Source organism: Euprymna scolopes, chromosome 46 (assembly GCF_053919585.1).
Source record: "Euprymna scolopes isolate OS-2025 chromosome 46, ASM5391958v1, whole genome shotgun sequence".
NCBI lineage: Eukaryota > Metazoa > Mollusca > Cephalopoda > Sepiida > Sepiolidae > Euprymna > Euprymna scolopes.
In genome coordinates this window covers 204,206,919-204,216,627 of record NC_136527.1, presented here as the reverse complement: position 1 = coordinate 204,216,627, position 9,709 = coordinate 204,206,919, and the positions used below count along the sequence as shown (strand labels likewise).

The following is a 9,709-nucleotide window of genomic DNA, read 5'->3' as shown; positions in this document are numbered from 1 at the left end:
CCGCCCAAATAACAGTTAAGTTTTCTCACTATTATGCTATATGGCTGATGCTAAGTGGGTAATGAATTAATGATGTTTGGACACATATATATATATGTATATATATATATATATATATATATATATATATATTGTATTTCATAATAGTGTATATATATATATTATTTCATATATGCATATATATACATTACTAAACATATAATATATACTGTATTGTTAGTATTATATTGTAATATTTTATCTAGTTTAAACGTTGTAAAGTGATGCTGAGTGGGTAATGAATTAATGCTGTTTGGACACATATATATATATATAATATATATATATTGTATTTCATAATAGTGTGTATATATGTATATATATTATTTAATATATGCATATATATACATTACTAAAAATATAATATATATTGTATTTTTAGTATTATATATTGTAGTATTTTATCTATAGTTTAAACGTTGTAAAGTATATATATATATATATATATATATATATATATATATATATATATATATATATGAATGTTAATGTATATTATATATCCAATATATGTATACGTATCTTATGGACACAATGAGAATAAATTGCAATAATTCTATCAAAAGTATTTAGTAAGGACACATTTTTGCCTTCAAGTTCATACTTATAATTTATTTATTAAAAACGCTATAACGAAATTTTATACATTTTTATTTTGTATTTTTATATCGTTTGATTTTTATCTTATATATTTGTCAATTTCTCAATACGTTTTGTTTGGAGTGAAATTAACAGAAACACCACCTTGAATGTTTTATCTATAAATATCTATTCACCCATAATTCATATTAAAATACGTTTTGTTTAGAGTGAAATTAACAAAAACGTCGAATTGAATGTTTCATATATAAATATCTGTTCACCCCTAATTCATATCGAAATATGTTTTGTTTAGAGTGAAATTAACAGAAACACCACCTTGAATGTTTTATTCATAAATATCTGTACACCCCTAATTCATATGAATGTAAAATATTTAAATCATATGCGTTTAACTTATAAGCATATTGACTGTTAGTTATGTAAACATTGGTAAGATTAAATATTTAAAATTCTATGAAAAGATTATAAAATTTATATCAAACTTATTTAAGTATTCAATACAACTAAGGCATGTAGATTGATGCTGACATTTCCTTTCCTTGGGACAGGTTAGGGTTGGAACACCTATATTTTCTGTTTATATATTTCTCAATTTGTCAAATCCTATTAATTAAAATTATCGGAGTAATATCCATCATACCTCCAATGCAGCTTAAGATAAATTTATTTGTAACTACAATCGTTTATCTTTTTAGACTTTTAATGTTTTATCTTAACGATTTCATTTCTATTATTTAAAGAATATATTTTTTTATATATATTTCTTAAATGATTATAACAATGTACTATTATCTTAAAAATTCTTTTTTCATATATTTCTTTTTTCTTTTTTTTTTACAAGGTGGTCACCACTTATCAAGGCCCGGAAGCCACTCAGGGATAAGGGTTATTGCATGTACAGTACGTTAGTGTTGAGATTTAATAAAGTATCTACTTAAGGGGGCGGTTCATCAAAAATTTGTTTACGTTGGACTTGAAGACATCCAGCTTGTAGTCAGGTGGGAAGCAGGCAGACGGAACAGAGTTCCACAAGCATGCAGTTCTAAGAAAGAAGCTTTTGTTCATGGAATCTACTTTTTGCTTTAGGTACAAATAAAGAGTGAGGAAAAATTTTTGACAGTGGTTTCAGCTAGACGGGTGTTTATCGTGATAGATTGGCGACGGGGACCAGACACTGGAGCTCACACGAGCACTTGCCATGTAAATAACGATAAAACAAAGACAGGCTCGCACCGTCTCTTCTGTGAGAGAGAGGTTGCAGGGAACAGAAAAGGCATCTACTAAGCCACAAAGTCTACTTCGAACTCTGTCAAGGCAGGATAGACTTTTTTTTAGCAGCTCTTGCCTAGATGTGGCAGCAGTACTCCATCCTTGAACGTACTTGGCTTTTATATAGATACAGAATTGCATCAGTAGTGAGATATTTTCTGGAGCAGTGGAAGCATCATATCATTTTTCCAGCGACATTTGCAACAGACTTGATGTACGTGTTCCATTTCAGGTCAGGAGTAAAGGTCAATCCCAGAAGCTTATCAGAACATGGAACCTCCTCTAGATGAGAGCCATCCATTTCACTTGATGCGAGATGAGGATGAGAGCGTTGATGATGTAAAGATAGGAAATTGATTTTAGATGAATTAAACGTATCCACCTTTTGGACACCTACATTTTCTATTTATATATTTCTCAATTATTAACAGATAATATTTTACAGGAATACTATCCATCTTATCTCCAATTCAGCTTAACATAAACATTTTCTTTCTGATCCACCAGCCCTAATCTGACAGGAACAGTTTTGACAACTCGGTTATTATTATATTTATATAAAGAAAGCGTCATCTTATTTTTTGTTTATTTTATATAAAAATGGGAATGGAGGTATTTTTTTTAATTTCAATTTTAAATTCAAAGACTGGGCTTTTTTACTCATACATTCTATTCATTGTTCTGTTTTAAATTCATAAAACCCCTCTTTATTAAATACTAGCCTGGATAGCCAGCGTTGCCCGGGGTTTTCAAGGTGTGTTTTGATAAAAAAAAAATGGTAGTAGGCAGGCAAACTAAAACCCGCGGCCCGTAAAGGCGGAAAAGAAAGTGAAAGAATATCTGACGTCTTAATACTACTCCATGACGTGACCAGAAGTTCAGAAAGTTAAAATTATGCAAAGTCAGTCCAACCGATACGATGGATTACAAAAGTGACTCGCATAAAAATTGATCCGTCTTTGTAGAAAACTGCCCAGTTGAGGACGAAGGAATTAATTTATTAGGCTAATTTTTTTTATATTTGCCGTCTGGGACATCATGCTTCACAATGATACCGATCTCGTGAAAATGCGTCGGCTCTGACAAAAGTTTTAGGCATACAAACATACACACATTTAAACAAACAGGTGAGATTTATAGTATAGCTAACAATATTATTTAGAAAGCTATTCTTAACATGGGGAAGGGAGTCCTTGCTAAATAATTTGTACATTCATCTAACAATTTAATAAATTAAAGGGTGCATTTTGTAGTTAACACAAAAACGAAAAACTGGGCAAAAAAACAAAAACAAATATATAGCAAATGATTGTTATTAAAGGAAACATAATAAACTCTTCTACCTACTTGGATGAGATTTTTTGTGTTAAGTTATTTTTAAGCGTTTATTTACGTTACAAAAAATCTGTACCGTGTCTTATGTTAGAAGAAATAAAATTGGGTGATATAAAACAGTCATCTAAGATGTCACGATAATCGCTCAAAAATCGATACTTAAATAAAGTACTGGTAGAAAACCACAAAATTAACACTTTTGAAAAGTTTTGTTATGCCCAACGATTTTTTTACGTATCTTTGGTTAAATAATTTGTTAAGTGAAATTCCAAATAACTATTTGACAAAAATAAAAACAAAATCTATTTGAAAAAAAATAACAACACAAAAAAAACGTAACAAAGCAAATAGATAAATAAATACAATAAAAAAATGATATGAGCCACCCATCTCTTTCCCATTCAACCAGAAATTGAAAACTGCAAATGATTACAGGTATTATTGCCTGCTAACTGTTCATTAAATCGATGCTTATTTTATGTTAAATTTATATAGAAAAGTGATTCCACGTCCTAAAATCTTAAATATTCATTATTATTTGTCGTGTCTTTGAACGATATTTTTTCTTAATTGTTGAAACGTAATAGCCAAAATACTTAAATTTTTATTTTATTTTATTTATTTATTTTTTAGATAGTAAACAACGCTGGGTTACATTGTAAAGATTTACAAATATATTTTTCTACGTTAAGTTACTGATAATTAATGATGGTCAATAAATATTTTATCATTTATGTAAACTTTATAAGAGAAAGTGATCCCCATTCTAAAATTTTAAATATGGGATAAAACATACAAAATCAAACGAAATTCTCTAACGACATAATAGGTAAGTGTAGACAGAAAAAATTATGTTAAAATAATTAGGTACTTGGGCACTTATGTTACCGCGCTGAAATAACAAGCCATTCTTAACATGGAGAGAGGAAAGTGTTTTGTAACTATTCTGTACTTCCACCTAATAATTTAATAAAATAACATCTCGTAAAATTCGAATTTAATTTGAAAATCATTTTTTTTTAAATAGAACAGAAACATAATTGAATAATCAGTTAACAATTAAATACAAGAAAATTAGTTTTATTTATTTATTTATTTATTTATTTTTTTCGAATTGAATTATTGTGTTTACGGTTCTCAGAAATCACACAAGTATTTTCTTTTTAAGAATAGATGCAACATAATAAACTCACTATTTATTTGTTATATATTTGTTTTTTAACAACTTTTTCGAATCTAGGTGTACAGTAAAACAAATCCAAAAACCACTTATCTTTTATCCCATGAATTGAAAATAAACCAAATAAATTGGAAATTCACATTTTATATTCACGTTTGTTATGAATAATATCGAATTAATATTTTTTATTGCAAATAAATAAATAAATAAACATAATTTAATATTTAATGTTATTTAAAAAATCGGATTAGAAATGTAAACAAAAATGATTTAAAAACTTACCTTTCATTCCAGTTTCAATACGAAAAAAAAAATCGGGTTGAATTCTTTGTTCTTGTTTGTTCAAAACAGAAAATTTGTTAGGATTTCTTTAGTAAATTGATACAACTTTTGTTTTGTGTGTCCAATTCTTTAATAAATAAAATATATGAAAATATAAAAGAATCAAAATTAAAAGATGAAAACACGATTTAAACATGAAATTATTTAAATAGAAAATCAACTCCTAAAGAATAAAGAAGTTAAGGTCATCGTAATAACACGGTGAAATTATTATTTCGTTCCTCGTGTAAAAATATATGTTTATTATTAAAACGTACCGAATTGTTTTCCTATCAAGTTCGGATTATATTTGTCAATGATTAAAGCTTGTTTTCGATATCTTTTGTAAATTCCTATTTTGTATGTCTATTTCATTAAAAGTTAAAATATATGAAAACATAAAAATTAAAATATATGAAAACATAAAAATCAGTAAAAACTGAACATTTCATTATTATTTTGATTAGTCAAACTACCGTTAACATTCAAAATGAGAATAGTAGTCTAAATAATTCAATATATAATATAATATAATATAATATAATCCTTATAATAAAAACAACAGCAAAAAACGTGAAGTTAATAAAATTACAAGAATATACAAAAAAAAAAAAAAAAAAAAAACGCGAAGTTAGTTAAATTACAAAAATAGATTTGGACTAAGAAAGTAAACTATAATCATTACATTATGAAACTTGAAACTGATTCATTCGGTTGAACTTAAGATTTCCGCTCAACAAATTTCACAGTAACATTTATTAAGTAGTTTTCTACCAATATTTTGTTTTATTTCTTATTTTGAAGCGATTATCGAGTCTTCAAAAACATTGCGGTAAGCTTTTCTTGTTCTCCAACAGCGCTCAACATTACATGTTTTTCGCCTTCGGGACAAGCTCACAGTGTAGTAGTATCTGTTCTTCTGCACTACAATTTCTTGTTCTCTGTCAGTGGAGGAGAAATCCTTCACGACTGAGACAATTATAATTTTTGTTTCTTTTTCTCCACGTTAAAACAACAACCTTGGTGTCTAACTCTGTCCCATGGCGAGGCATTGTAAATATGAACATTATACATTAAATAAAAACACTGCAAACGTGTCCATTTACTAGGAAAGATATCCGCGCTTCGCTTCGCACGGGACTTTGCTGCGCACTCGCCCTTCCCCCGCCGACCTTCCCCCAATGTAAACAAAGTGTTTTTTTTTTTTTTTGTTTTTTTGTGGGGGTGAACGATATCTTTTGTAAATTTCTATTTTGTATGTCTAATTCATCAAAATTAAAATATACGCCAATTATGTGAACACAATTTTCGTCTCGCAATTTCATTATTTTCGTACGATGAAAATTTTATTAAAATTATTACTGGTTTACTTTGCCCTTCTTTTAAATGGTACAAAAGTTATATTGATAATATTAAATCAAAATAAAGTTACATCGTTTTACATATAGGGGGGGGGTAATTCTGTGGTGACTTTAGGTAGTGCCTAGTGATATCATATATGGTAAAAAAATATATTATATTTTATATTAAATAAATTATGAAGAAAATCTGTTTCGCAGGCAATTAAATACACTTGCTATGGTATAATTACAATAAATCCTGGACAATTTTATAAACAAAAAAGAAGCAAATAATGAATGGGATGATGGATTTTGACATGTGGAAAATTGGCCTTGTGTCTGACTAACTCTGTCCTCGTGGCTATGCAAGTAAATGAGGACATTAGTTTAAATTATTTATCTCTAACCCCATACCCCCCTTCTCGCGGGCATCGGCGTTGAAAATAAGGGAAAATTATATATTCCGGAGCAGAAGTTCTTCAAACAAAACAACAACTTATGAATTATATCGGCGTACTTATAGTTTAAATGAGCAAAGAAAACAACGGTATATATGAAAAATCACCTTTGAAAATTCCTTTAAAATTAACAATTAATAAGGTTTTCGGGGGATAAAAACGAAAAAAACGTTTGAAATTACGGCAAATGAGTAGTTTCCAAGATATGAAGAAATGTTAGTTTTTAAAAAAGTGGGGGATCACTTTTCTATAATAATGTAACGTAAAATGAGTACCCACTTTGTAATTACCACATGATGAGAGGTGGATGACAGAGAAAGAAATAAACAGATGCGGAGGAAAAAATCGAACAACAAAAAACGAGGGGTTGAGAAATGGGTGGAATGGAGAATAGTTCTAAGAAAATTAGACTAAATGAGGGATTTGGGAGTGAGTGGAAGGAAGTGTAGTTTCGAGGAAGAGAGAATGAGATTAGGAGAGAGGCAGAATTAGAAAAGAGAGAGGGAGAAAGAGGAAGGATAAAGATAGAATGAAAAAAAAGATATATTAGGTAAATGAGGCAGAGAGAAAGGAGAAATAGAAGAAGGGGTGAACGCAAATATGATGGAGCAATAGAAAGCAACAGAGGAAGACAGAGATTTCGAAAAAAAAAAGAAAGCAACAGATGGAGCGCGGTAGAGAGTAAGGATATATATATATATATATATATATATATATATATATATATATATATATATATATATATATATATATTATATTATTAGTAGTATTGTTTAAACAAAACCAAGATGTGTCAACCAAAGAGTGCTCAATGTTTAGACAGAGCAATATGACTAACGACTATGGGTGTGTGTATATATATATATATATATATATATATATATATATATATATATATATATATATATATATATGAGAGAGAGAGAGAGAGAGAGAGAGAGAGGGGGTAGTAGGAAAAGATATATTGAGAAAAATAGGGGTAAAATCTTTTAGGTGAAATTATCTATACCAGCATGAATAACATCTAATGTAATTTTATCTAAGCATTTGTTCAATTTTATTTTAAGAACTTTAATATTGTTACAAGAAGTAAAGAAGGATTCACTCTCCATGATTGACCACAAAGAATAATCAAGAACGTTAAGATCACGTGATGAGGAAGGGCATTCTTGTTTGCCGATCCAGGACTAAAGTTGTCTGTGTTACTTGAGCTGTTTCGCACCATCTTGCAATCAGCAAATACAGAATTATACCATCGGGTTAATGCACATTGAAAAATGTCCTCAATGTAACGTTCTTTGTTAAGAACAAGAAAAAATAGTCTATTGGCATTTAAAAAAAATGATGGAGATTTCCCTCTTTCAGAAATGACTGCTCAGACCATCACTGATGATGATTTCTTCATTTTGAAAATCTTTTCTGCATTATCACCACCAACAAACACCAAGGACTTTTTCATTTTGATGCTTGTGGGATGTTGAAGTGAGAATAACTTTTCATCTGTAAAGATGATGTTATTGAGCGTGCCTTGTCTGATAATAAGGTTTAAAAAGAGTCGATTTCTGATGAGTTTCTTTGCAATTGTGGCTGCAGAGAGAACTGTCGCTTTTGGAGCTTATAAGATGACATTAATAGGTCACTTCGACATATCCTTCACATCGTCCTTGGTGATGTTTGTGCTTTGTTCGCTATTTGTCTCATAGATTTTTTTGGATTTCGCCTGATTTTTCCCTAAGTTTTTTTGATAAGTTTAGGTGTTCCTAAGGTGTTGGGACGTTGTCTATCTTTGATCAACGAAGTTTCCAGGTAATTAGTAATCGTCCTTTTTATAAACATTTTGTTGATTTTAAGTTTTGTTTTCCCCAACTTGAATATTTCTTGTGCCGTACGTCACTCTCGTGTTGCTCTATGGTTAATCTTCTCTCCAATTCAACAGACATTGTTTAAAAATTAACATCTTTTGTTTCTAAAAAAAATAAGAAATCATACATTACATTATCATATAATGACAATTAAATATTAAATTTATTTTAATATCATCATAATAAATAGTTCAGAAAATTTTGTAACAGGGCTTATGTCCACACTGTATATCGAAAGAAGACATTTTCAGTAGCTGTAGGCGACAGCTAGACGAATTCCTCACGATTAAACGTTGATTACATTTACATGCAAATTAGATACAATCAGAACGTTGGAATTGAAGTGGATTATAAACTGGTCGAGAGAAATGGCGTATTTCTTGGTATTACAGAGATTAAGGGTGATTAAGCGGAGGGAGTACAGACCTACGAGTGAGAGGTACTTGGAAGAAGTAGGAAAGGATTTCTGATTTTGATTGTATTATCGGGGTGAGCGCGAACGCAGACCCCACACTTAGAAATAGCACGCCCGAGTCGTCCACATTTGGGAAGATCGCAAAGGTCAACCCAACCGCAGTGCAATGGATGGGCCTCGCTCTGGGGGAACGACCTTAATGATCACTGTTACCCCCACGTAAGGTAAGTATATTTTTTTATGTGCCCACCACTGTTTTTATATCACATTTCTATACTAACCAACAACAAACACCAATAAAAAAATAAAATACGCCCACATAATTTTCACCAATATCAGTATATCACAACATTTCATTCACTAATAACAACAATTCATAACAAATAATTTACTATCATTTAAACGTACCAATATTTTCACAAAGTACCTCAATTCTTAACGGAACTTACATTTTACTATAATATTCAATGTCAATAGTCTATTGGTATTTTTTAAAAAATGATGGAGAGTTCCCTCTTTCAGAAATGGCTGCTCAGACCATAACTGGTGATGATTTCTTCATTTTGAAAATCTTTTCTGCATTATCAGGTATTCTCACAAGGACTTTTTCATTTTGATGCTTGTGGGATGTTGAAGTGAGAATAAGTTTTGATCTGTGAAGATGATGTTATTGAGCATGCCTTGTCTGATAATAAGGTTTAACAAGAGTCGATTTCTGATGAGTTTCTTTGCAATTGTGGGTGCAGAGAGAACTGTCGCTTTTGGAGCTTATAAGATGACATTAGTAGGTCACTTCGACATATCCTTCACATCGTCCTTGGTGATTTTTGTGCTTTGTTTGCTATTTGTCTCATGGACCTTTTTGGATTTCGTCTGATTTTTCCCTA

General features: G+C 30.0%; 1 non-coding gene across 1 annotated transcript; it reads right to left on the bottom strand.

Annotated features, from left to right (window-relative positions):
- Window positions 1-8,891: 8,891 nt before the first annotated feature.
- On the bottom strand, window positions 8,892-9,054 carry LOC145271571 (U1 spliceosomal RNA). Its single transcript, XR_013865980.1, has one exon. It is a non-coding gene; the product is annotated as a U1 spliceosomal RNA (small nuclear RNA).
- Between the last annotated feature and the right edge of the window lie 655 nt (window positions 9,055-9,709).